Source organism: Crocuta crocuta, unplaced genomic scaffold (assembly GCF_008692635.1).
Source record: "Crocuta crocuta isolate KB4526 unplaced genomic scaffold, BGI_CrCroc_1.0 scaffold153, whole genome shotgun sequence".
NCBI classification, from domain to species: domain Eukaryota; kingdom Metazoa; phylum Chordata; class Mammalia; order Carnivora; family Hyaenidae; genus Crocuta; species Crocuta crocuta.
The window spans coordinates 4,776,180-4,803,594 of record NW_027529525.1 but is presented as its reverse complement, the minus strand read 5'-3'; the positions used below and the strand labels follow the sequence as shown (position 1 = coordinate 4,803,594).

The following is a 27,415-nucleotide window of genomic DNA, read 5'->3' as shown; positions in this document are numbered from 1 at the left end:
AGGGATAGTAGCATGCTACCTGCTCTTCTATCCTTTGCTCCTTTGTTTGTCAACACAACAGCATATCTTGATAAATAGTCTTTGCTATTACAACAAAGTTATTACACCAAGTTTCTGTTATTGTGCCCCCACTCAGGGAAGCAGAGACTCATAGAATCTAAAATTGGAGGGCACCAAAATCTCATCTAGTCCCAGTTCTGTCTCTTACATATAAAAAAGCTTGACGGTGACTGGCACCTGGCTGGTTCAGTTAGTAGAGCATGCACCTCTTCGTTCTTAATCTTGGGATCATGAGTTCAAGCCCCATGTCGGGCATAGAACTTATATTTTTAAAAGGGGTGGGCGTCTGCGTGGCTCAGTTGGTTAAGCGTCAGACCCTTAGTTTCAGCTCAGGTCATCTTATGGTTCATGAGCTCAAGCCCCCCAAGGGGCTTCCACGCTGACAGTGCAGGGGCTGCTTGGGATTCTCTCTCTCTCCTTCTCTCTCTGTTCTTCCCTATTCGTGCTGTCTCTCAAAATAAATTTTAAAAGTTTTTTTCCTGAAAAATCCTGTAAATCCTGTGACTCCTCAAATTCTCACGGCTCCTTGAAGCAAGGCTGGAGCTAGAACTTGGTTGTCCTAATCGCCCTTTGGTTTGATTGTACTTTCAGCTTGTCAAGTTAGACATTTTATAATTAAAAATATTTTTCAAATGGTATGCATGGTATGATCTGATTTTCATTCTTTAATCAAGTATGTAAAATGCACAGAAAGGAGACTATAAGGCAATGTACCAAGATGCTTCCAGTAGCCATCTTGGGATGGTAGCAGTAGAAGAGATCTTTCACTTTTTTGTTTCATTGAGATACAATTAACATCCCATTCAATTCACTCATTTAAAGTGTACAATTCACGGTTTTTAGTATATTCACAGAGCTGTGCAAAATCACTGTAATCAATCTTAAAACATTTTTATTACCCTCCAAAAGAAACCCTATACCCATCACCATATTTATACTTTATATTCTTATGTTGCATTTCCAAAACATTTTGCAGTGATTGTTATTTTTGTAATACAAATAAATAAACCCATTAGAAAAAAATTAATAAAGTAATACCATAGCCACTATAAAAACCCACAGAGAAAATTCAGAAGTGTTTCAAAGAAGGTAAAATCACATAATTTTACTATTTCCAAGATAAATAGATATAATATTTTGGATAATTTTCTCTTGATCTTTTCTGTGCATATGCATGTATTATACATGAATACGCATCATTTTCTCTTACTCTTCTTAGTTATATTATGAGCATTTTCCTAGGTCATTAGATAATTCTCTGAGAGTATGATTTTTTGACTGATTTAAACCCTGAAGGCATCACAACTTTTGACAGCACCGCATTGTTTTCTTAGGATCGTTTCCTAAAAGTAAGAATCTAGGTCATATTTCCAATTGCTAGTTGGTTTGAACTGTTTCCAGTGACTTGCCCCACTTACCGCACCCCTTACCGTCTCTGTTACGACCCTCTCTATTACTTGCCAATTTGGAAATTTTTAAAAATTCTCTTTTAATTTGCAATTACTTGATTGCTAAAGAGTTAGCAACTTGCTCATAAGTATATCAACTGTATTTTTCCAATTTTCTTTTCAGTTAATACCCTTTACCCATTGTTCTATCGGAGTGTTAGCGTCATTTTTATTGATAAGAATATAAAGAGCTTTCTCTTTTTCTTTCCTCCTGAGCACTGAGCAGGTAGAAATTCCAATCTATTAACAATTTTTAAAGATTAACTTGGGTTCCAGTCATTGTTTCCCACGTCTTTGCAGTGGGGCTGGCTACAGTGCTTTAGGGGGACTCTGCATTTCTACTAAAGAGTTGCTAGGGGTGAGGTAGGGACCAGTCTGTGAAGTTCTTTATATTGTGATAAAATGGTTGTTTGCCAATTTCATCCTAAAGCTCCCAAAAATATATTTACTACCAATAATATAAACACTGCATTAATGAGCTTTGATTTTCCCAAGTAGCCATATAGCTTGTGTTCAACCAAATTTATCAGTCCCTATAAAGGATAACATCAATGCTGGATCAAACAGCACCAGGGTGTATAAGATGCACCCATGTCTCACTTCACTTTTCTATCCAACAGGCATGAGCGTTTACACCAATGAACAGTCTGAAGGTTAAGTCTGACTCAGGTCCTCTTGATGCTCCACCCAGTGCTCCACAGAGCAGTAAAGGTTGTCAGACCCTCCGGTTTGTAACAGAGATCCTATCTGGAAGAAAGGAAGTTAACTGTCTCACTCTTTAAACAGCTAAAGAGGGGCACCTGGGTGGCTCAGTCGGTTAAGTGCCCCACTCTTGATTTCGACTAATTTCAACTCAGGCTATACTCTCATGGTTATGAGGTCAAGCCCGGCATGGGGCTTTGCCCTAACATTGCAGAGCCTGCTTGGGATCTTTACTCTCCCTCTTTCTCTCTGCCCCTCTCTCTCCCCCATGTTCTCTTGCTCTCACTCTCTCTCAAGAGTAAATAAATAAATTTAAAAATAAATAAAAATAATAAACAGCTAAAGATGTTCTACTGATTACATCTAAGAAACTGGAGTTGCAAAATGTGAAATATATAAACATCTGAATCTCTTGACAATGGAAAGTACCTTGGAAAACAAAAGAAATACACAAACACCAAGGAAAAAGTGTTGATGACAGTGATTATTCCTGGATAGAAAATGGCCATAGAATGTGTTTGATTAAAAAAAAAAAAGGAGGAAAAAGGCCATTTCTTGATCTGGGTGTATATACAGCAACCTCATGTAGAGCCGAGATGAGCTTTTGATTTAAATGGGCTTATTCTACTACTGCTAAAGGTCAGGGTTTCTTGTTGACAAATTGAGTGTAGACTTGGTGACAGATTCGTTCTTTTCATCATAAGTTCTTCCACTGTGAATTGTCTACTTCTTGGTTTTGTGTATTGGGCATTGGTAAAATTTAATAACCAGAACATAGTCTTAATTTGATATTACTTGATTTTGAAAGTCAAAACAAAAATGTCTTTATGTTTTATTTTTTTAATGTTTATTTATTTTTGAGAGAGAGAGAGAGCACAAGCAAGGGAGAGGCAAAAAGAGAGGGACACACAGAATCCAAAGCAGGCTCCGGGCTCCACGCTGTCAACACAGAGCCTGATGCAGCCTGAACTCACTAACCATGAGATGATGGCCTGAGCTGAAGTCAGACGCTCAACCAACTGAGCCACCCAGGTGCCCCTGAAAATGGCTTTATATTTTGACAGCCATCACTATTCAGTCTTTGAAATAGAATGATGGGGTTTTCTATTTTGAAGAAAATTTGGAAATGATTTAATACAGCTTCCATGTTTCTTTTTCCTCATTTTTTTTAAGATTTCACGATATGGGGGGTTCTTTTTAATGAAAATTTTCAAACATAATCAGAAAGAGAAAAAATAGAATAATAAACACCATATATCTAGCACCTGGGTGAGCAATGATCAAGATTAGCCTACCCATGTTGCCCCCCATGCTAGCTCTTGGAAATTATTTAAAAGTAAACTTCAGGGAGTGCCTGGGTGGCTCAGTCGGTTAAGCGTCCATCTTCAGCACAGGTCATGATCTCATCGTTCGTGGGTTTGAGCCCCGTGTCAGGCTCTGTGCTGACAGCTAGTTAAGAGCCTGCAGCCTGTTTCAGATTCTGTGTCTCCCTCTCTCTCTGATCCTCCCCTGTTCATGCCGTCTCTCTGTCTCTCAGAGATAAAAAAAAAAAACATAAAAAAATAGTAAACTTCAGCCACCATTCCATTCCTATGTATTTCAGCAAGCGTGTCTAAAACATATGGACATTTTCTGACCCAGCCATAATGCCATCATCAAACCTAACAAAATTAATGATTACTTGGTACATGCAATCCCCAGTTCAGATTCTAACTGGATAGACTTTCTCAGAGAAGCCTTTTGTCAAATTAGAATGTGGACAATGATTGTTTTTATCATGTGGTTGTTTGGCAGTTTATAAAGTCTCCTTGAATTTTGAGATCAATTAATCCTTCCACCCTCCCCCAACTCCACTCAGCTTTGTTGCTGCTGCTGCTGCTGGTGGTGATGATGCCATTGATGTGTTGATGAAATCAACTCAATGGGCTTCACCTCCATTTTACTTTCTAGCTCTTGAAGAAATACAGGCTTAAATAACTTGAGTGCATCCCCCACCAGAAGAGGTAGTTAATGAATACGGAGTGGAATCTCCTAATCCCACCCTATCACACCTTCCTTGATATACCATGTTGCTGTGCCCCAGGTTTACACCATCTCTGCTTTCAGCGTTCTGGTGGATCTGAAACATTAGGAACATTTGAATGTCTACTTCTTCCGGGCGCCTGGGTGGCTTAGTCGGTTAAGCGTCGGACTTTCGTTTAGGTCATGATCTTGCGGTTCGTGGGTTCGAGCCCCGCGTCGGGCTCTGTGCTGACTACCGGCTCAGAGCCTGGAGCTAATTTCAAGGCTGTGTCTCCCTCTCTCTCTGACCCTCTCCTGCTCACGCTGTCTCTCTCTCTCTCTCCTAGAAATAAATAAAAAATATTTTTAAAAAAGTCTACTTCTATGGATGCTCACATTTAAAATTCCTGGTATTTCCCAAAAGTTAGTCAGGACTTCGAATTTTCAGCTTGCTTTTCCCTAATACCTGACCCGTTGAAGTTACTCTATAAATGTTACTTTCTGAAAATATGCCAAAACTAATTCAGAAACTCAAGTTTTCCAAAAAACAAAACAAAACAAAAAATCGCATAGGAGACCCATAAAAAGGACTACTGCTCTCACTGGGAATGGGAAGTGAAACTACTCCAACAAAATTGCATGGACACCATAGACCAAAAATTTGAATAAAGCCCTAAAGACTTAGAAAACCTCAAAGACAAACTGACTTACTATAGCCTATTTTATTCAAGCAGGGTATACGTTTTTCTATTGGTGATATGATTAGGACATGAAATAAAGTGTGGGCATCGATTCTATATGTTCCCAAGAAGCATGGAGGTGGAGAGGACGTGTTGGAATTGAGGGCAGAAAACCATTCTTTCTGCCTCCCATTCTTACAGCCTCCAGAGAAGATGGAAAGAAGAAACAAAAACTTAAATCCATTTCAGCGGCTCTGCCTTTGTCCTTTTTAACAAGTCAACCAAGAAATCATTTCTTTAAAGCCAGTTTTAGCTATTACAGACTTTTATTTGCATATGCTCCTTGCATTCTTCCTGTGTTCTAGAATTCTGATTAGGAATTGTTGCTTTCAAACACCACAACGTCCTCACATAAAAATGAAAAATTCTTGGCTACATTTTCCCCTCATTCCTTATTAGGCTGTGAAAACATGGGTCAGCTACCACTTTCTGGAGTTTGTCTATTTCAATCCTTAAATATATCTGAAGAGATTTTTAAATATTACTTGTTACAGTGGAATGGATTCTGCATAGTTGCTGCTTAGTCTTTTTTTTTTTTTTAGAAAGAAGGAGGAAAAAACCACATTGTTTTGAAAAAACATGTTTTTAAAATAATTTTATAGATTGCAGATTTTGTAAATGATCATGTTAATTGTTGGGAGGGGGTTCCCAACCTTGTTAATGTCCCCTTAGCATTAGGCTTTTGTTCCCCAGCGTTGAATATGTCATTTTCTCCCACAGACTGCATTTCTAGGGGTATAATTGCTGTCTCCATGTAAAAGACAACTCATGTGCATAAATTTCCACTCGCTGAAACAAGACTCTGCCTCCCCTAATTTTAATGCAGATGTGATCCAGGGGGTAGAGTTACACTTACTTCCCCAAGCAAAATGAAACAGATTACACATTAAATATTGTCTTTGGAACCAGGTGCACAGAAACAACCAATTACCTAGACAGCTCATCAAGTCCTGATATGTTTACCACATTGTTTTTTGTTTTCTCTTGAAACATTTGGTGAATTATTCTGAGGCTTTCATTTCTCTATAATGAACAGAATATGCTTATTAATAAAGGCCCCTTTTGTGTGATTCACTAACAGTTGACTCACAAAAGCCTTTAAAACCATGTCTGAAAGTTTCTGAACTGAACTTGAGTTCCCGTGAAGACAAAGCCTTGTTGCTACAAAGAGGCTACTGCTTCTGGTTCCTCTTCTTTGCTAAATAATGGATATCCAAAAATCACCTAAAGGAGAAGGGATGTGAATTTGTGAAAAAGAGCGATGGAGGGAGGGTGCTTCTGTTCCCCCTTTAGATATTTGGAATTGTTCATACTTAAATAACAGTATCCATATGATGAGGTTTTGGTCACTGCTCATTATAGCCTCTTGAATTTTGTGCATATCATTACTTCTTTGGGGTTTTTAATTAATTGAAAATGCTGATGAATTCAAGAACTCTTTCAGGACTCATTCCTATTATTCCAAGAGACTTTTACCACTTCCTGAGGAGGGGCTGTTTTAGATTTCCACAAAGTCATTAACCTCCCAAAGAATGTGAAGAATAAATAGAATGGAGTGGTGCAAAGACGTAATGGGTACAAACTCTTAGGAAGGTCAGAGGCAGGGGGTTCTGTGGGGCCGTGCCTGACAATGTACAGAGGGGAGGAAGGGTTGGGGATAGGGAGGAGAAAGATGTGTTCGGAAACCTTATGGAAAGGTATAGTGGTGAATGGCCTGGAGACGAACTATTTGCTGATGGAGTGGTTATGCAGCACTGACTTACTAAGGGGTATCCCAGCCTTTAAATATGCTTCCGTTGGAAGTTAGGGGGAACTCTAAGCAAAATAGGTGAAAATGCACAACAGAAAAAAAATTCTACGTGTGTGTATGCAACCAGGTTTCAAAAATTGGGCATAAATTTTATGTGTTTCTTTTCAATAAAACAATTTGAGATATTTTAGAGAAGGTGAAACTTCCAGGTGTGGAAATAGAAAAAAAAAAATACTTGAAATAGGGAGACTGCTGAGAGTTACCCTCATTCATTACAGTCAAATTGGAAGTTGGTATAAGGTCTATGGAGGGTAATTTGACATTATATTGCAAAATTACAAATGCACCTATCCTATGGCCTTGCAATTCCATTCTAGATTCCTAATTTCCTGTACATATCCTCACCCAACTGTGAAATGATGTATGTACAAAGTTTTCATTGCAGCACTACATGCAAACGTAAAAGGTTGAAAACAACCCAAATGATTATGGATAGGACACAGTCCCTAAATTATGATATGTTCTTACAATGGAACACTATGAAGCTTTTAAAAGAAAATAACAAAGTCCTTAATGTATTGATATGATTGAGCTCCTCAATATAGTGGTTAAGTGGAGGGGGGGTGGGAAGCAAAGTTCAGGAAATTGAATTATATGCTATCATTTGAATTAAAAAGGAGAAATACACATCTCTATTGGCTAGTATAACTGGACAAAAATTCTTGGAGATAGTGGGGGGTGGTGAGTGGGAATGGAAACAACAGAAAGGCAGGGATAAGGTGTTCCACTACTTTGAACAGGAAAAAAGTTCAAAGTTTAGAAATGAAGATTGCTAGGTCTGGAGTGAGGCAGTCCTAATTCTGTGTATGGGTTCTAGCACTTTCTCACTCTGTAAACTTCATTTCCTTATCTGCAAAGTAGAGAAGATAATACTACCTATCTCATGAGGGAACTGAAGATATTAAACAACGGTACACATATAGGATGGAGTGGAGGTGGTGTAGTGCCTGGAATATGGTCAATAAGTACAATGGGTTTCCCATTACTCTTCTTATTAATATCAACACCACCTTTCTCAAAAATCTCTGGAAATTTTCCTTTGGGGAAAAGGGTGGAAAATCACAGTGGAAGTTAAGAAAATGGTTACATTTTCAGCTCCAAATGGGGCTGATGAAGGAATCATTATCATCAAAACTATTTAGGGACACCTGGGTGGCTCAGTTGGTTAAGATCTGACTTCAACTCAGATCATGATCTCTCAGTCCATGGGTTTGAGCCCCACATTGGGCTCTGTGCTGACAGCTCAGAGCCTGCAGCCTGTTTTGGATTCTGTGCCTCCCTCTCTCTCTCTCTGCCCCTCCTCTGCTCATGCTCTGTCTCTTTCTTTTTCTCTCTCAAAAATAAACTTTAAACATTTTTAAAAACATTTATAGACCACTTCTCTGTACCTGGCATTCTTCTCTTCACAATTAACAAATAAAAACCCTCTCCTGAGTTTCCTATCACGTGCATCTCTTTCCAAGTTTTGAAGGAAACTGGAAAGACACTTATTTGACTTGGGGCAAGTGCCTCTCTCTAGGCCAGTCAGTGATGCCCGCATGGGAAGTGGCAGCACTCACAGGCACCACATTGTTGGAGTGGGGAGGGCTAGATCCCAAGGGAAGAGGAAGGGAGGTCGACAAAAAACAAGAAGCCTCAACTACAGACGTTTTTGTAATATTTCTGATTCTAAAGGGGGGATGGTGGGGAGAGGGAAGAGAGTGGATGTTCTGTGTACTACCTACATTACTACAGGTAGCAGAGTGGATGGTTTTGCCCTGGGCAGGCAGTGAAGGAAGATGGTGTTCCTCACAGAAACACAAGTGTGGCTTAGAGGTTCAAATGCTGACCTATAAACTTAAGAAAACAAAGAATGGGATTGCAAAGCAAATGGACACAACCTTGAATATATGAATTTGAGATCTCCAAGAATAAACAGATAAAGTCTAAGTGGCCCTGAAAACCCACAAATTATAAGCAAGAGTTTGTTTATATATAAGAATATACATTTTTCTGGGGAGAGCCATACTTTTCACCAGATTATTAAAGAGGGCTGTGATCTCAGAATGATGACAATCCCCCACTAGGCAGATGCTGATAGTAAAAGTAGTGACCCAAGGAGTATGATTCATCTGACATGGGGAACCTGAGGCTCATACAACAAGACTTTTCCAGAAAACCATAAAGAAAGAATTAAAGAACCACTGCTCCACTATAGTTGCTTTCTAATCACCATTCTTGTACTTCTGCTTTTGATTTGCCATATTCACTTATATTTTATTATAAAAAGTTTTTAATGTTTATTTTTGAGAAACAGAGAGACAGAGTGTGAGCGGGGAGGGGCAGAGAGAGAAGGAGACACAGAATCTGAAGCAGACTCTAGTCTCTGAGCTGTCAGCACAGAGCCTCATGTGGGGCTCGAACTCACAGACCATGAGATCATGACCTGAGCAAAAGTCCGACACTTAACTGACTGAGCCACCCAGGTGCCCTTGCAATATTCACTTTTATTATTCCTTACTGAATGTTCTTCTTTAAATTTGTTCACTTTTGAAACTTAAAAGCCTAGTTTAGGCTCATCCTATGAAAAAATATCTGGGAAATCATGGGTATATTGTGCCATATGCAGGGTTTTTTTTTTTTCCTAATGTATATTAGAAGAAATTTCTTGCTTTTAAAATGTAAAGATGTTTGTATCGTTTCCAAAACCATTCATTGCACGCACAGAGGTGGGCCTGTGGCACTTTCGAAAACCCTATCTCTAAGTATTCTAAAATTCACATCACACATTTCATTTTATAGAGAAGGAAGCTGAGGCATGAGGCAATTAACGCAACTTATTAGAGATTCTAAGCAAATATGGAAAAACTTTAAGTCAGGTCCTGGGCAATACCGTATCTGCTAATGACTTGGCCATGCTGTCTATCTTATTGCTCTGCAGACAGTTTAAAGAGATTTCTAAATGCTCTCACATTTCTCCACCACCACATAAACAGGACCAACTAGGCTAAAGTACGAACTTGATCAATTTAATACTNGGGGGGGGGGAGGCAGTGAGTTTCTTTCTACTGAAATTCCATCTCATTTTTATTTTCTCTTAATGTTGTTTTTTGAATCCCAAGTTCCAAAACCTGTCCCCTATTATGCAGTGCAAACGAGAACAGATGGGGGAAAGTTATGTTGGAAAGGGCTTTGGAGGGCCACAGAGAAGAGAAATATGACTACTCAATGTGTCACACACCAACTTGCAGCTGCCACCAGCCCTTGCACACGATGCAAGCGGCGTATGGACCCAGCCCGCGGTGCTCAGAAGGAACGCGCAGACTGCAGGAAGGGAGCGCAATTAGAGAACAGTCACTTTACTTGTGTTTCCTTGAAAATATGGATAAAGAGCATAGCAGCGGCACAGCCAGCAAAAGAGAAATAAATCCAAAGGCCAGCCTGGAGAATGGTTAGCGATACCTCCAAGTTTCTCAAATGTTAGCCGATAATTGGCTTTACCCCTGCCTTTTTATATCCATGAATTGCCTCCACATTCCTCAAAGTCACCACTCAGGTCTTTTCTCTGTCTAGGAATTATTCTTCTAGAAAGGTCATACTAGCTTACATGCATGAGGCAGCTTCCAGCAAGTATTTTTTGGTACCCACGGGTGCTTAGGAGTTCACTACATGCTTCCGGGGCAAGGCAGATGATCTGGTTTCGAAGGGCACGTCTGCCAGTTACTAGCTGTGAGACCTCTAGCAAGTCACCTAACTTCTCTCAGCCTGCGGTCTATCCCCTATATAAAAGAGATAGCATGACTTACTTTTGAGAGTCTTCGTATTTGAGGACATGTATATAAATTCCTGGTACAAGAGCATTGTTCGATATACAGCAAATATTCTTGCTGTGATTATCGGAAAGCATACAAAATGTGTTCTCTTTTCTCTAGTTCAATATAAACATATGGAGAAAAAAGTTCTTATTTTTAATATACATATATGTATGTGTATATATGTGTGTGTGTATATATATATATATATACACACATGTATCCCTGGGACTCTATGTTGAAAGTAATTATAAGGTAAACATTGTTTACATATTTTATTCAAGTGGTAATTTAGGTCATACAGATGGTATCTGAGAACAAATCTTCATGTTGTAACAGTTATGTTAAGTCCTACAGGGACTTCCTCTGAAATCATGACTGTGGGGGAGAAAGAAGGGGAGAAAATAGTGGGGGAGAGGGAGGGAGGGAAACCATGAGAGACTCTTGAACGCTGAGAACAAGCTGAGGACTGATGGGGGTGGGGGAGGAGGGGGGAGATGGGCGTGGAAGGGGCACTTGTGGGGATGAGCACTGGGTGTTATATGGAAACCAACTTGACAATAAACTATTTTAAAAAAATGAAATCATGCCTGTCTTTGCAAAGTACGTATGCAAAGACTTTATGTCATAGATCACTTTTTTCCTCCCCAGTGAAGTTTGTAAATTACCTACATCAAAATCTCTATGGGAGGGTATTAAAATATAGTTTCCTGGGCCCACCCCACACTATATTTTCAACATCTTTAAGCTATGGAGTTCAGGGATCCTTAGTTTGAATAAAAACGATGATGATTCCTGAGCACACTAAAGTTTGAGAACCACCTCCTGAAGAAATTAGGCACAATGATCATTCAAATTTTGAGTCATTTCCAGCTGCCTTTTCTCTCCCACCACCCACAGCCAGGCCCAGAAATGTAGAAATTGTTTGTGAGGCAGAGGTTTGAATCCAGTAGTTCTGGCTTCTGTTGTCTTGTTTTGCACAGTGTTTAGTTAAGGCTGGACTATTCACACTCTCTTTGTCCATAGGAGATATTAGCTTGGTTATAGTTTGTCCTAAGAGGGTGACCATGTATCTCAGTTTGCCTGGGGCAGCCCAGCATAGTTGCCCAGAATAGTTATTAATAGCACTCCTTTTCATTATCAAAATTGTCCCAGTTTGTATGATTAATTATATCATTCATTACCTTGGAGGTCTAAAGGAACTTTGATTAGCACATGTAGGACATGGATAAGGGCTGGCAAAATGTCTAACACTCGCTATTCACTAATAAGGGAACGATACACTCAAATACCATCAGCAACAACAAGGGCATATGTTGGGCTGAAGTAACATAGGAAGGATTAAAGAAAATTATATTTTTCAAGTTATTCCATAAACTGATATCTAGAAAGAAGGGCATGGACAAATTAGGCATTCTATACTAGTTAATATCTCCCTTCATATCTAAGCTGCTGAACAAGAAAGCATGGATCTTGGCATCATATCAAGTTAGATATATCCCATTTTTCTGTTTACTGGCCATGACTTTGGGCAAGTTATTCAATATCCATGAACCTTACTTCACTCATGTGTAAAAAATATAATAAGGCTTACTTTGGTTGTGAGGATTTAATAAGACATGTTTATAAAATATCTAGCACCATGGTTAGGTGCTCTGTAATGGTGATTCTGACATTATTCTTTCCATCATGGCCACAGTATTATGGTTCCACCAAAGAAACATGACTTTTAAAATAACGAGTCTTTATAAGAGGAGTCACAAAGATGTTGTGGAAATGGGAATAGATTCTGGGGTATAAAACCTTTTTCTTTCTTCTTTCTTTCTATTTTTCTTCCCTTCTTTCTTTTTTCTTTCTTTCTTTTTTTTTTTTGTTTGACAAACTCAAACTCACACTCTTTTGAATGGAAAAAAAGTAAAAGAGTAAAGGGTGAGAGAAAGAAAGAAAGGGAAGGAAGGAGGAAGAAAAGAAAGAAGAGGTGAAAGGAAAAGAAAGGAAAGAAAGGGAAGGGAGGAAGGAAGAGAGGGAGGAAGGGAGGAAGGAAGGTAGGTAGAGGGAGGGAGGGAAGAAGAGAGGGAGGAAAGAAAATAGAAAAAAAGAGAAACAAAGGTGATGGGATGTGATTTCCAGCCAGCAAAACCTGTGTAGAATTTGGCCTGAGAACTTCCATAAGAGGTATTGCTTGTTTTGGGGAGAATAGGGGGTGGGAGGCATAGTCCATCCAATGGAAATGATGCTACTGTTCATCTAACTATTGCCTTGCAACCATCCAGACTGCTGTTTGGGTGGGCGGGATGGAGAAATACTATTCTGTTAAAGCTAAGAGCTTTGAAGTGGAGACAAACACAATCTGGTAGTATTACAGAGGCATTATTCACCCTGATGACTCACTCTCGTTGGCTCCCACACAGCAGAAGCAAGAGGTAACATCAGTGACCTTGAAGATGTTGGCCAAGTATAGATCCAGCCCTAAGGCCTGATTTCTCAAATGAACGTGTGTGTGTGTGTGTGTGTGTGTGTGTGTGTGTGTGTGTGTAGAGAAAGGGGGAGAGAGAAAGAGTGAAAGGCTTATTCAAGTAAATAACAAGTATTTACAAAGAAATAGCCATCACATGAGTAGGTCTCAGCTCAATCCACTACGAAGGTAGCTCAGTGTGGAAACATTTAGAATAAGCATTCTTATCTAGAAGTTCAGTATGAATCCAATCCCTATTCCTAGGCTCAAATCTTTCTCATTATTTCAATTCATCATGACTTCGTGAATCCAGTTTGCTTAGAATAATCTTTTCTATGTTCCAAGCCACACACTGCTCTATGCTCAGAGCCTACAAATAAAATTCAAACAGATGCAGTTCCTAGGTCTTTGACAACATGCAATGGAAAGCAGACAATAATAAAAAGGTGCACCAGAACATACAGATGTGCAGGCAGCTGCACAAATGGGAAACAGAGCCATGGCCTTAGACCAGATGGTCCTTATGGTAAAGTGAAANTATATCAATGTGGAACCCAGAAATGGTTTCAAGTTGGTAGATTGGTAGAGATAGTTCTTGGAGTTGTACATTGAAGCCTCAAAGAAAATAGAAGCCAAACCATAAAGTTATTTGAAGCTAATGAAAAAGAGCACTGCAAGAGTTAAGCACTAACCAGCTAGAAAGAAAGGGATTCTAGTTATGGAGTGTGCCACATGGAAAAACCAAGGGGTGATAGGGAAGCATGGCATTATAAACCTTGGAGAATACCTGACTGATCACCATGTTTGCCTGGACAAATAAGGAGGATTGGATTGGAAGGGCTGTAAAAGATGACTTAAAAATAGACTCGAGACAACTGGCCTCATACAGTTTGCTTTTGGTGTAAGTTTCCAAAGGTTTATGATTATGTTTTGAGTTATAGTTTTCCCTCAGTGTTTCTACTTTATATAAAATTTTTGCTTTTCATGAGTACGTATATGTTATAGGAAGTAAGGTGCAGTTTGCTCAGATTTCATAGCTATAACTGACTAGAAAATCTTTAGAATCTTTTCTTTGCAATGAGCAGAAACCCAACTCAACATAGCCCAAGGAAAAAGGAGACTTCATTATAAGAAAATACATGTATTTCCCAGGTGCAAAAATTCGCATATAGGTGGGTCTCATAAACAACTGGAACCACACTTATATACTCTTTTGTCTTTATTTCTCCATTGATCTGCTTTATTCTCTCCTCTTGCTGACCACTAACCTGTTGTGCTCATGAGTACTCATAGGAAATATACTGCCAAAAGGCCATAAGTTCACATTTCTTCCATTTTCAAAAAGCAGCCAGATGAAGCTCGACTCTCTTAGTCTAATTCCAAATTCTCTAGGAAGGGCTAAGTTTGGGTCAAGTATTTATTCCTGAATGAAGTAACTGTGACCATAGTGTCGCACTGCATTAACTTCGCTCTCATCATATCCATGTTTGTTTAGGTGTGGGGAGACAGTTCCTGGAAAAGGATGGTACTGTCTAGACACAAGGTATCTAAGTATTAAGACGCTTTTGGCTATAAGTAAGAGGATATTTATTATCTCATATAACAAAAGTAATGTCTGAAATTTGGTGAATCTGAGATTCAAGACAATTCAATTCAACCAATATTCAACAGTGCCAGGCACTGTTTTAGGTATTGGAGATGTCTGAACAAATAAAGCAGACAAAAATCTCTGTCTTCAGGGAGCTTATGTTCTATGATTGGTTAGTTCAGTGACTCGATAACATTAACAAGTTTCCAAACAAAGTTTGTTTTCATTGAATTCTGCCAAATCCAGCATGTCAGCCATAACCATTTCTGACAAGAAGAATCAAACTGAAACTCACAAAGCTTTTGTAATTTACCCAAAGTCCACAACTACTAAATGAAGGAATAATGAGCCCGGATTCTTACCCCTGTGGCTTCTACTTGTCCCAAGGCTGGAGTAGAGCCCAGCCTCCCTGAAGTGCAGGGCTACCTGACACTGGTACAAAATTGAGGTCTAAGATCCAGGAATCAATGAGAGATGGCTTCTGGAGAGGGAACCAAGGTGATTTCTACAGCCTGATGCATTGAGACTTCTTGGATCAAATGCATCTCTAAGTCTCAGGATTGACCACTTTATTTTTAGTCTGGTGTGAAGTTCTCTCGGGGAACCTGGGCAGTACAGTCGGTTGAGCCTCCGACTTCGGCTCAGGTCGTGATATCACGGTTCATGGGTTCGAGCCCCTCATTGGGCTCTGTGCTGATGGCTAGCTCAGAGCCTGGAGCCTGCTTCAGATTCTGTATCTCCCCCTCTCTCTCTGATCCTTATGCTCACGCTGTCTCTCTGTCTCTCAAGGAAAACAAAAAACAAAAACCCTACAAATACGAATGCAAAAAATAAAAAAAAAAAGAAGCAGCAGCAGCTCTCTAAAAGTCATGGTTAGGAGACTGGGAGAGAACCTTAGGCAGTTCACACAGAATCAAGGTGACTGTGGGTCAAGGTTTCTATTTGCAAAAGGCAGTGTGATCAGGGCTGATGGCCACGTCAATAGGCAGCTTTCCTAAACCCCAGAATAAGCAGTTTGATAGGCAGAAAGCATACAAAGCTGGAATTAAGAGACTCTGGGCATCAATTTCTTCAATGGAACAGCCAGAAAATTCTTAAAGTATGTTGGGCATTGTTTTGTCAGAGGCTGATGAAAATTGTTATCATTTGACTATAACCAAAAAAGGTGCTTTTGCAGCTCAAGTTCGCAACATTGCTATAGGTGACTACTATCTCAGTGGTGGAAACTACATTTTGGGTAGGGTGGGGAACATGAATTTAAACAGAATTTAGATAAAGTTTAATAATGTAGAAGAAAGAGGAGGGGGATCATAAATAATTACTTTTATGAAATACAAACTGGAGATATAACATCTTATTTAAAGAAAACAATAATAAACCTTTATACTAAAAGTCAAGTAAGGGTGCCTGGGTGGCTCAGTCTGTTAAGTGTGGGACTCTTGATTTCGGCTCAGGTCGTGATCTCATGGTTTGTGAGTTTGAGCCCTGTAGGTCTCTGTACTGGCAGCACAGATACCGCCTGGGTTTCTCTCTCTCTCCCTCTCTCTCTGCCCATCCCCTGCTTGCATTCTTTCTCTCTCTCTGTCTCTTTCTCTCACTCTCTCTCGCTCTCAAAATAAATAAATAAAATATTTAAAAAACAGAGAGGATAAAGAAATCATCAGAAATGCCGATTAATACACAGAAGATAATTCAATTGTATTTGTAATGTTTTATTTTATACACAGAGGGGTGGGTACATGGTACATAGTTTATTACCCTCTATGCTTCCTTCTATTTTTTTCTGAAATCGCTCATTAAAAAATAAGTTCGGTATCATGTGCTTTTTTGGAATCTGTCATTTGTGATCTCATGAGTTGTCATTAGTGAGAGGGGTAGAGGAAAGACTCTGAATTCTGAAGTCTTGTACCTTCTAAGAAAGAAGGACAAGACCTTGGGTTCCTGATTTTAGATCATCAACAATATTCCTCATATCTTTGCAAGTTGTGGCATAGCCTTTCCCTCCTGGCCCCCTGCCCCTTTGCGATTGTTCCCATTGCATTTGAGAACCCAGTTACATCCTAAAATTTGCCACTGCCCCAGTTGTACCAAGGAGTGTGGGTGTAGTAGAAATTCAATATCCACCGCTATGTGTCATCGTTCCTGAGTCAACTTTGCTTTTCAAAAACACAATATGTTATTAAACAAAATCTCTCCTCTGCTCTGAACAACAGACTAGTGGTTGGGTTTTTAATATAGATTTAAGAAAATAGTATACATGTTTAGTCCACCCAAAGGCTAATCACTTGCCAGGGTTTATTGAAAGTTGCTAGGGTGGTTCCCCTCCTCCCCATACCAGTTTTTGAGTCACATAATGGCAACATTTTGCTATAAAAATGCTAACTTCTCTTCTGTTGTGCTTCTGCTGTTATTCAAAAACAGCCAAATGGATGTTATTGAAATCCGGTCCCAAAAAAGGTTGAAATTGCTCCCCAGCTGGGCCTGAGACCCTGTGTGCCAAATTTCAGCCTAAAGAGAATTCTTATATTTGAGTCACTGTGAGCAGCTGAAAATATGAGGTTTGGGGTGGAAATGCTAACAGACTCTTAACTATCATTTTGCAAACCGTGTGATTATAACACAATGCAAACCTCCTCTGGAGCAAGTCTCTGGCAAAAGCAACAGAAACAAGATGTCTGGGCCCTGAAGTTCTGCCTTTACAAGCTTCTGCTGGGCCAGCAGGAAGCAGGGAGGCTGGCGATGACATGGCCGACTTTTCTGTTCTTGCTGAGGTTAAAAGATGGGTCGCACTGGTGGATTTCTGTTAGAGAACAGAAGTGTGTGCAGCTCATTCCTTTACAGGGCTCCTTGGAACACGGGTCTATGGTCACCCTTGCTTGTTCTGGAAGTGTTATCGCCAACACAGTGCTTGGTTCCAACCAGACACGAATTGTTTGCCACCTCTAGTCCCATTGGCTTAGTCACACTTGCTCCCATTCCAACTTGGCAAAAATGCCTGCACTGCTTGGCCACTTGCTTCTGTCATCTGGCATTTAAATGTGGGCTGAATCTTTCCTCAGTAACGTCCAGGGCCACAAAGATGCTATGGTTCCAGGCTTCAGACACATGTTCCAGGTGGCGAGTGCCCAAAAGTAGGTAGAGTTCCCATAGGCCAGTCCATTCATGGACCCTTCATGGGATGAGGGGTAATCAGAGCTTCTTGAGGACAGCCCCCCAAGTGCTGTTTCTAGAAGAGGCCTCATCACACTTTCTGCAACACTCAGCCTTCTCTAGGGGCTGAGAGATCGCTTTGTTCCCAAAAGCCCAGTCACATGTGGTTAATCTGTTTCTGCCACTTAACAGCCAATCTACTTTGGGCAAGACACTTAACTACACTGAGCCTCAGTTCCTTCATCTATAAGATGGGGATAGCACCTGCCTTCTGTCCACTGTAAGGATCATAGAATGTGAGAGTGTTTCCTAGATTGTGATGTATTATACACGTTTTTGTCTCCAGAATCTTATTATAGCTGCAGAATTCTAATCTCAGTTAAAACTGTGGCTGAAGCCTATAGGAGTGGATTCAAAAGATCTGTTCCTATTAAAAATAGCAGGCTACAGGTACACTTGGCTGGCTCAGTTGGTGGAGCATGAGACCCTTGATCTTGGGATTGTGGGTTCGAACCCCACATTGGGTATAGAGATTACTTGAAAATAAAATCCTTTTTTAAAAAAGAAAGAAATAGCAGGCCACATGTTCTAAGAATGAATATTTATCAGATGTCTCCTATATGTTCAGTGCTCTGTTAGGGGCTGCAAAGGATACACAGAAAGTGAAGACATGATTCTTAACTTTAAGAAGAATAGACTTTAGCATGAAACACAAAGTATTTGATAATTAAGTGATAAATGCTTTAGGTATAGTATCAGTTTGGAAGTAGAGGGAAGTAATGAAGGCTAGAGAAATAACAGTGACTTCATGGACTGGGCATGTGGTAGGTCCTAAGATCCCTTCTTCAGGGGACTTGATCTTTTCTCTTTTCTTTTTTTTTTTTTAATTTGCTAATGTTTATTTATTTTTGAGAGAGAGAGAGAGAGAGAGAGAGAGAGAGCGCACGCGCAAGCCGGGAAGGAGCAGAGAGAAAGGGAGAGAGAAACCCCAAGCAGGCTCCATGTTTTCAGCATAGAGCCTGAAGTGGGGGTCCAACTCACTAACTGTGAGACCATGAACTGAGCCAAAACAAAGAGTTGGATGCTTAACCAACTGAGCCACCCAGGTGCCCCATCAGGGGACTTGGTCTTCTATCCTGCAAGTGGTTTTACTGGGTTTACTAGTCACAGTACCATGTGACTATAACACAGTGCAAACCTTCTCTGGAGCAAATATCTGGCTATATGTGCATAGGCCCAGGCTCAACTACTGCAGTATCTCATCCTTCTAACCAAAATGATTGAACAACGGAATTTCACTTGATCCAAATCAGGCCAATGACCCCACCCCCACCCCGATACTATAAGTGAAAGAGAGAGGGAAAAGTTCTTTCTTATGGGTGACGCATAAGAGAGAATGATGTAACTTTGGAGGCTTCTGTGGCCTTGTGTCAGCCCCTTCAGTTGAGAAAGACATGCATAGCAAAAGAGAATAAGTCCAAGGCAGTGAAGTGGAAACCGGACATGAGAAGAGGGACCCAATAGCACTCTTCGGGTCCTTGGCTTCCCTGAGAGAAGTTCTTCAGTTCTGCTGACTTCCACCTTATGCCCACAGAAGTTTGGTTTGGATTTTCTTCCATTTGAACCAAAAGTCCTAACTCTTAGAGAGTAGGATTTGAATTATGTATTTAAAAATGGGTAGGATTTGGGTATCCTCAGGAAAGAAGGCAGAGTACACTGGGCAAGGTCCAGAGATGAGAAAGAGTATCTTTGGGGAGTCTAAGAAAATCAGCCTAGGTGGAGCAGAGTCAGTTGGGAATAAGTAAATAGGTGTACTATTAAGGGAGAGGCCAGTTTCGTCAAGCTAGATAAGAGGTGAGGTTTGTTTAGGAGGGAGCAGTTTCTAAAAATAAAACAAAGAAAAACTGCATGTGTTTAAAGGCAAAAATTAAAGTGTGTAGAATAAGTCTGCTTGGGCTGCCATAACAAAACCACAGACTGGGTGGTTTAAACTACAGACATTTACTGTCTCACAGTTGTGTCAGTTACAAGTTCATGATCAAGGGGTCAGCAAATTTGGTTTCTGGGGAGAGCTCTCTGACATGTAGATGGCTATCTTCTCACTGTGTTTTCACAGGGTCTTTCCTCTGTTGTGTGGGTAGAGAGAGAAAGCTCTGATATCTCTTCCCCCTCTTATAAGATCACCACTTTGATCATATTAGGGCTTTACCCTCATGATCTCTTTTGACCTTAATTTCCTTCTTAAAGACTCTATCTCCAAATACAGTCCCATTGGGGATTGGGGCTTCACATATGACTTTTGAGGGGATACAATTCAGTCCATAACATCTGTCAAAACTAAGAATGGGAGAAGATGAGGGTAATGAGACTCTCATACATTGCTAGTGGGAGAAGAAATCTGAGGAGAAAAATCAGGCAAAATCTAGTCATGTTGAAACATGAATAACCAACAACTCAGAAATTCTATTCTGAGATTTGGAGTCTTCTGCACCAGTGCACCATTAAGTACATTCAGAAATGATTCTTACAGCATTGTTTTTAAGAATCAAAAGATCAGGAGTAACCCAAAGGTCCATCAAAAGGAACAATAAATTTTAGTGCATTTATGCAGTCATCAACCTTATATGGCACTAGAAGTAAAAAAATTCTAGAACAACATGTATAAACATGAGTTAATCTCAAATATAATAATGATGAGGGGGAAAAATCAAGTTACCAGACATGTAGAGCAGTGTAACATATCAGTGGGGTCCAGGAGCTAGTTGATACCTATTGGGCTCATTCCATCCCAACCTCCTGTTCACTAACATCAGGTGGTAGCTTGAAATGGCTGTGGGAGGAATATTTACACCATGGAAATTGGCAGACGCATTAAATCAGGTCGTTAATTTCAAGTTTTTTCTCTCCCTAGAGATCCGGTTGTTAAGCATTTAACAAGATGCCATTGAATAACATTTTTATAAATATTAAAATATTTAAAACACAATACACCAGAGTAATTACATGGGTAATTACAGGGGAGGCACCAAACTTAGTCTTTATTCTCGAGCCATCCTTCTAGTTCAGCAGTGATGGGAGATCTGTGGCTCTCAGATTTCGCCACTGTGGGGATCCAAATGAATCTGTAGTATCTCTGGGGCTGCACCCAGGTGCCACATTTGATTCTGAGGTTCCAAGAGAAAGAGGGAATAAATACCATCACAATGAAGAGGCGAGATAATCGAGGGAAATCTTTGGGTGGTTTACATGAACATCTCCAGATGATCCTTCAACTCTGTCTCAACTGACACCCACAAGCTGCCCAACACACAGGAGAGTATATTTGGTTCTATGCCACAAATATAGCTTATTTTGTATAGGTGCTTGTTCCCAGTCAACTTGGATCATAAAGGGACTCAGAATCTCCTAGAAAGGGGCCTATGTAGGAAAGTTTAAGGCGGATTTACAGCAAACATTCGTCAGGAGATGGTAGGAGAGGATGACATCGTTCCACAGGGAAAGAACTTTTAGCCTTTTTGTTTGATTTCTGGCATGTTTTCATTCCTCAGTGAGGTGGACTAAGTGCTCTATTTTAGTTACAACCCCCTTTCTCTGAAAGCAAGTGAATGACGCATTTATAGGCTGGTCTGGATTTTGTCCCTCTCCCTGACCTCCCTCCTCCCCTTCACATTTAGCGATGCTTAGAGTTTGCTAAACACACCATGCTGTTCTCTCAGCCTGGAACCCACCAGCCCGCCCACAGTCCTTCTCTGTCGTGAAGCTCCTGCTGTGTGAGGACTCTCCTCCCCCCTTCCACAGGAGAGGAGTCTATCTCTGTCTCCTGTGGGGCCTCCTCCTGCTAAGACACAGCTTCACCATTTCCCTTAACACATATTATAGTAGTTACTGCTCGTATACCATCTCCCCTGCTGCAATGTTGTGTGGCTTCATGGCAAAGACCCTGGGTTATTTAGCTTTCTACCCCCAGGGGTAGAATCCTCTCTTGCTATAGGCCTAGCATCCTCTCTTTTTTCCTTAAAATGATCTGTTGATGCCCATGCAGAATTCAGTTGTAGGCCAAGAGGCAAGGCAAGAGAGCTGGGGTATACCAAAGAGGAGGAAATGGACACTAGCTGGCACAAAAAGCAGAATTCCATGCATTTGTGCAAGTTCAGCCGATTCTGAGCAGTTTTATGAAAAGTAGACCATGAATTACACAAAGGCTTGAGGTACAGAGAAGGCAGGGGTTAGTGATAACAAAATTCCTGGTACCTCTTCCTTCCCTTCAGCTTTGACCCTCTTGCGCTCCTTTTTTTTTCATCTCCTAACCTGGTCTGAAATCTCCTGAATTGTAATCAACAGCTAGTTATTCCATGTGTGTTATGCCCTGAATCCTGTTCTGAATACAACACTAGTAGGTTCCACTAATTAATTAAATTGTACTTCATAGACTTGGAGTCAAGGCTCTTGAATACAAGATGCAAATTTATGCAACATATGCAAATCACTCATGTTCTCAAATTCCATGAACAAAATCTGGTAGCCTTGAGATAAAAAAGCCCCTGCCAAGCATCATCTCTTCTAATTATTTCTTAATTCCATCCCCCCTCCCCCTTTAACACTGAACTAACACTTTCAGGCTTGGCAGGAACTGGTAGAAATACAATGAGAATTGGTTATAAACAGGAAGTTCCTTAAGGGCAAAGACTCTCTAATCTACTTTATGTTCTCAGGTGACTCTTAATATACTGTTGAGCACACATAGTCTTACATAGACCATGCCACCACTAGTCCTAACTACTCAGTTGTGGATAATTTGGATGAACAAAAGTTTAGAGCCCTGTGAGCTTTGTATAAAACATTGGCAGTTAAGTCTAGGAATAAGGAAATGATGACCTGCACTGTCTCAAACACATGTGGTTATATATAAATTCAGGTGAATTAAAATTAAATAAAACTAAAAAATTCAGTTGTGAGGTCACATTTCAAGTGTCTGACCTGCTGGGAAGCACAGATATGAATGTTTCTATTATCATAGAAAGTTCTGTTGGGCAGTGCCAATCTAGACTTAACTACTCAAAGTCTGATTCTTGGGCCAGCAATAAGGCTTCACATGGGAGTTTAATGGAAAGGCAGGATCTGGGGGGGGAGGGGGGCATTTCCTGATAATCTGCATTTTAACAAAATCCCCAATTCATTCATATGTATATCAGAGTCAGAGGTATCCGTCAGGATCTAAAATAGAAATCAATGGTTCTCAAGGTTTAGCATGCGTCAGAATCATCTAGAGGAATTATTAAACACAGATTGCTGGACATCAATATGAGAGTTTCTGACTTAGTAGGTATATACCAGTTTCCTAGGGCTGCCGTAACAAATTACCACAAGCTGGGTGGTTTAAAACAAAAGAAATCTACGCTCTCTCTCAATTCTGAAGGCTAGAAGTTTGAAATCAAGGTGTTGGCAAGGCCATGGTCCCTCTGAAATCTTCCTTAGGTAGGGAAGAATCCTTCCTTGCCTCTTCCTAGCTTCTGGTGGTTTGCTGGCAATCTTTGGTGACTCTCGGATTGAAGGTGCATAGCTCTGATCTTTGCCTCCATCATCACATAGCATTCACCTCTTATATCTATGTCTCTGGGTCTGTCTCTCTTCTTAAAAGGACACCAGTCATATCACATTAAGGGCCCACTCTACTCCAGTATGACTTCCTCTTAACTTAGTTAATTGCATCTGTAATGACCTTGTTTCACCTTCTGGTGTACTAGGGCTTCAGACTTCAACATATCTCTTTTATTTTGAGGGGAGGTGTACAATTCAATACATAGTAGGAATTCTTGGGTGGAACCTGGTAATTTGCATTTGTAACAACTTCCCAGGTGATCCTGATGCTGCTCCAGGGATCACACTTTGAAAAGTACAGGTCTAAAATACCTACAAAATAGGAGTACGTAGAACTAAGAGTTGGATTATATTAAAGAAACAACTGTGTTCCAGATTCTATTTTAAAGCATACTTGAAAGATTGTCATCCAGTCTACATGTGAATACTTCCAATGACAAGGTTCTCATTACCAGCAGAGCAGCCTTTCCCACAGCAGTTCCTGTGAAAATTCATACCCTTTGAACTTTCTAAGTATCTGATATATCTAGACATATCTAGATATCTGATAGCAGCTGAGTATCTCAGTATTGAACTCTGTCTACATATCTCTTGCGTGACCAGAATTCTCAGAATCTGTTAGATTCTGGGTTGCTCCTGGGGGCACACTTGTTAAGGTTTTTAGGGATGATAATCATGCCTCCCATCGATTATACATTAATTAGAACTAGACACTAGAATCCAGCAGATTAAGATCAAAAGGTCAGCTTTCTTTCCAGTAAACATATAGTGGAGAGTACAACTTGGACTTTGCAATCAGCCTTCCTCATAACCCCCATGTAGTTGAACTTATCTGACATAGTCAGATACAGAGAAGCAGGATGATTGAATTTACACCAATGTGCAAGGTTTTGAGGGTAAGAATCAAAGCTATTACCACATAAAGAAAGGCTCCACCACTAGAAGACAGGTTTTCCTAAAAGAGAAAAAAAATACCTCGTTTCTGTTCCCCCCAAACTCACCCATCTAAGAAGACAGGCCTTCTCCTCTGGTGGCCAACGTACCACCCACTCCCACTACTTTCTCCCTTTCAAGAACATCCTCAATGTTAATTACAGAAGTCTCCTTCTTCCATGTTGCCCAAATGTTGGAAGTTGACCCTATTCTCAACTCAGGCCAATCATAGTGCCTCAAATCCCCTTGCAAGTGATTGGTTCTGGAATTCAGGCTTCAGTCAAGTAGTGCACAGCATTGTTCTAGATCCTGCAGTTAGACCAGGGATGGGTACAGGATACAAACCAGCCTAATTAGGCTGAATAGGAAGTTTGGTTGAACAGTTGGAAAAGAGATTTTCTAATGAGGAAGCATTTTGTTCAAGGACTGATAGTAACTATTTTCTAACCACCAGAGGAGTCAGTCTGAAGAAGAAAGCCTTAACCTAGAGGCTGAGAAGAGGCAAAGAAGAGCAGAGAAATAGATCTCCAGCTCTAATTGTAACATGTTTCCTCTATCTCTCTGTGTTTGTTTGTTTTTGTTGTTGATATTGTAGTTATTTTTAATGTGTTTTTTTTTTTTTTGAGAGAGAGAGAGAGAGAAGGAGAGAGACAGAGTATGAGCTGGGGAGGGGCAGAGAGAGAAAGGGAGGCATAGAATTTGAAGAAGGCTTCAGGCTCTGAGCTACCAGCACAGGGCCCAATGTGGGGTTCAAACTCGTGAACCGCAAGATCATGACCTGAGCCACAGTTGGACGTTTAACTGATGAGCCACCCGGGTGTCCCTGTTGTTGTTGTTTTAATTATAAGAGAAACTAATTTCCTTATTATTTAAGTAGATCTATCAGTGTTTCTGTTATTTCCAGGTAAAATAATTCTTACCAATAAAATACTCAAATATTTTTCCCATGGGTTAGTAAAAATTGCCTCATGGAAACCTGGAGAAATAGGACTAAGTATCCACCCACCAATGCTCTCTTTTAATTCATTAATGCTGCTCTTAAAGTATGTGCCCTTCACTGGACAGATTGCTCCAGACACTGTGTTATTGCCAGCTCCCAGAACTCCTCACAGTACCTTCCACAGAATACACTCTAGGCAATCATTTATTGAGCAAAGGCAGATGGAAACTGCATTAACATTTTCAGCAGACACATAATAGTTGTCATGTTAAGTTCAGATAAACTAAAACCCCTAGAACATTTTTTATATAAACTAATGTCAAAGCTGTCTGTCTCTACCCTGTATCTGAGCAGTTGCATTGTGTATAGAGTTTTCTTTTTAACATTTTTACCTAAATAAAGGCCTTGATATTTATTGCTAGTCAATTATATCTAGCAGATTCCAGCCTAGTTGATTCCAACTCAGCTGAGATACTTTTTTGAAGATTTATTTTATTTTGAGAGAGAGAGAGGCAGAGGGAGAGAGAGAGAGAGAGAGAGAGGGAGAAAGAAAGAGAATCCATCCTCAGCATGGAGCCTGACATGGGGCTTGATTCCATGACCTGGAGATCAGGAGTTAGACGTTCAACTTATGGAGCCACCCAGGTGTCCCTTGAGGTAATGTTTAATTGCAATGTCAACATTTGTCAGCTATTCTTCCTATTTTCATATCAACTTCAACAAAGGTATACATTCCTTCTGTATCTTCATATGAATTCAATAGCAAAATATTGACTGAAACAGCAGTAATAAGAGAAGACTCACTCTAGGTTCTCACATTGTTAGCCAGGAGTAGCCACTCTATTCCTCTCCATACATTCCTGACTTGGCTGGTAAAATAAGAACTCCTGCCTTTCTAGAAATGTCAGTTTTATAACTTCTACCACTTCTAGTCCACTCCCTCTACCTCTGCCAATGTTTGGTGATTAGTGACTTTTGGAGAAAGCACTGAAAATGCCTGAGTGCATCCTCTCTGAGTTCTTTGGTGTTGCCTCTGCTCTAGGAAACTCTTCTCGTCCACCAGCCCCTGAGCTGTCTCCTCAGGAGAGACTTGCTGTGGACCCACTATGCCATGACTAGATAGGGTTGAAATATTAGGAACTGTTAGGGGAGAGTTTGTGGGCCAGGTTCTTCCATCAGTTTAACCAAAAACAAGGCCCAAGTATTTTTTTTTTCTTTATTGAGTTGACACCTATGTTTATTTATCCATTGCTTCAGAATCTAGACACCTAAGAACAATTTGTTATTAACTGCCTGCTCCCGAAGCTCAATTTAATTTTTTTTTTTTTTTTTTTTTACTTTTTAAGTTATCTCTAACCCAATGTGGGGATCAAACTCACAACCTTGAGATTAGGAGTTGCATGCTCTACCTACAGCCGGGTACCCCAAACAAAGCTCAGTCTTTTCTGATTGTTCAGTCCACAGTTGATTGTTCAACAGTTTTAAATGTATCAAAGTATGGCATGGGGTGTTATATGGAATCCAACTTGACAATAAATTATTTAAGAAAAAAAATAAATATATCAAAGTATGTTACTATTAAGGACCTTCAACATAATCAGGATTAAAGAAAGATCTATTATATTCCCCTAATCAAACAACATGATAGTCCAACTAAAAAGTGAAAATAAATGAATTAGGTATGACGTATTCTAAGCAAACACATTATAAGTTGAAATGATCATTGTCTTAGTTCAGGCTGCTATAACAAATTACCCTAGACTGGTAGGCTTGAACAACAGAGATTTATTTCACACTTCCAGAGGCTGGAAAGTCCAAGATCATGGTGCCAGCATGGTCAGGGTTGTGGTGAGAGTTCAGTCTTTGGTTGGTTATCTCCTTATATGTCCTCAAACAGTTGGGGTTGGCATAGGATGGGGTGGAGAAAGAGAGAGAGGGAGAGGAAGAGGAGAAGGCTCTCTGGTGTCTCTTCTAAAGGCACTAATTCCATCATGATGGCTGCATCCTCATGACCTAATTACCACTCAAAGGCCCCATATCTTAATACTATCACATTGGGGATTAGGGTTTCAACATATGAATCTCGGGAAGTACACAAACACTCAGTCTGTAGCAATTATTGTTTTCTTATGAAAGCTTATGAATTATCTGCTGTTTAGTAGAATCTAGATGACAATTAAATAGAATTAGCCTTCACGT

General features: G+C 40.1%; 1 pseudogene; it reads left to right on the top strand.

The window, feature by feature from the left end:
• The first annotated feature begins 10,013 nt into the window (after positions 1 to 10,013).
• Positions 10,014 to 27,415, top strand: part of LOC144229070 (mitochondrial carrier homolog 2 pseudogene) — a 38,009-nt pseudogene continuing 20,607 nt past the window's right edge.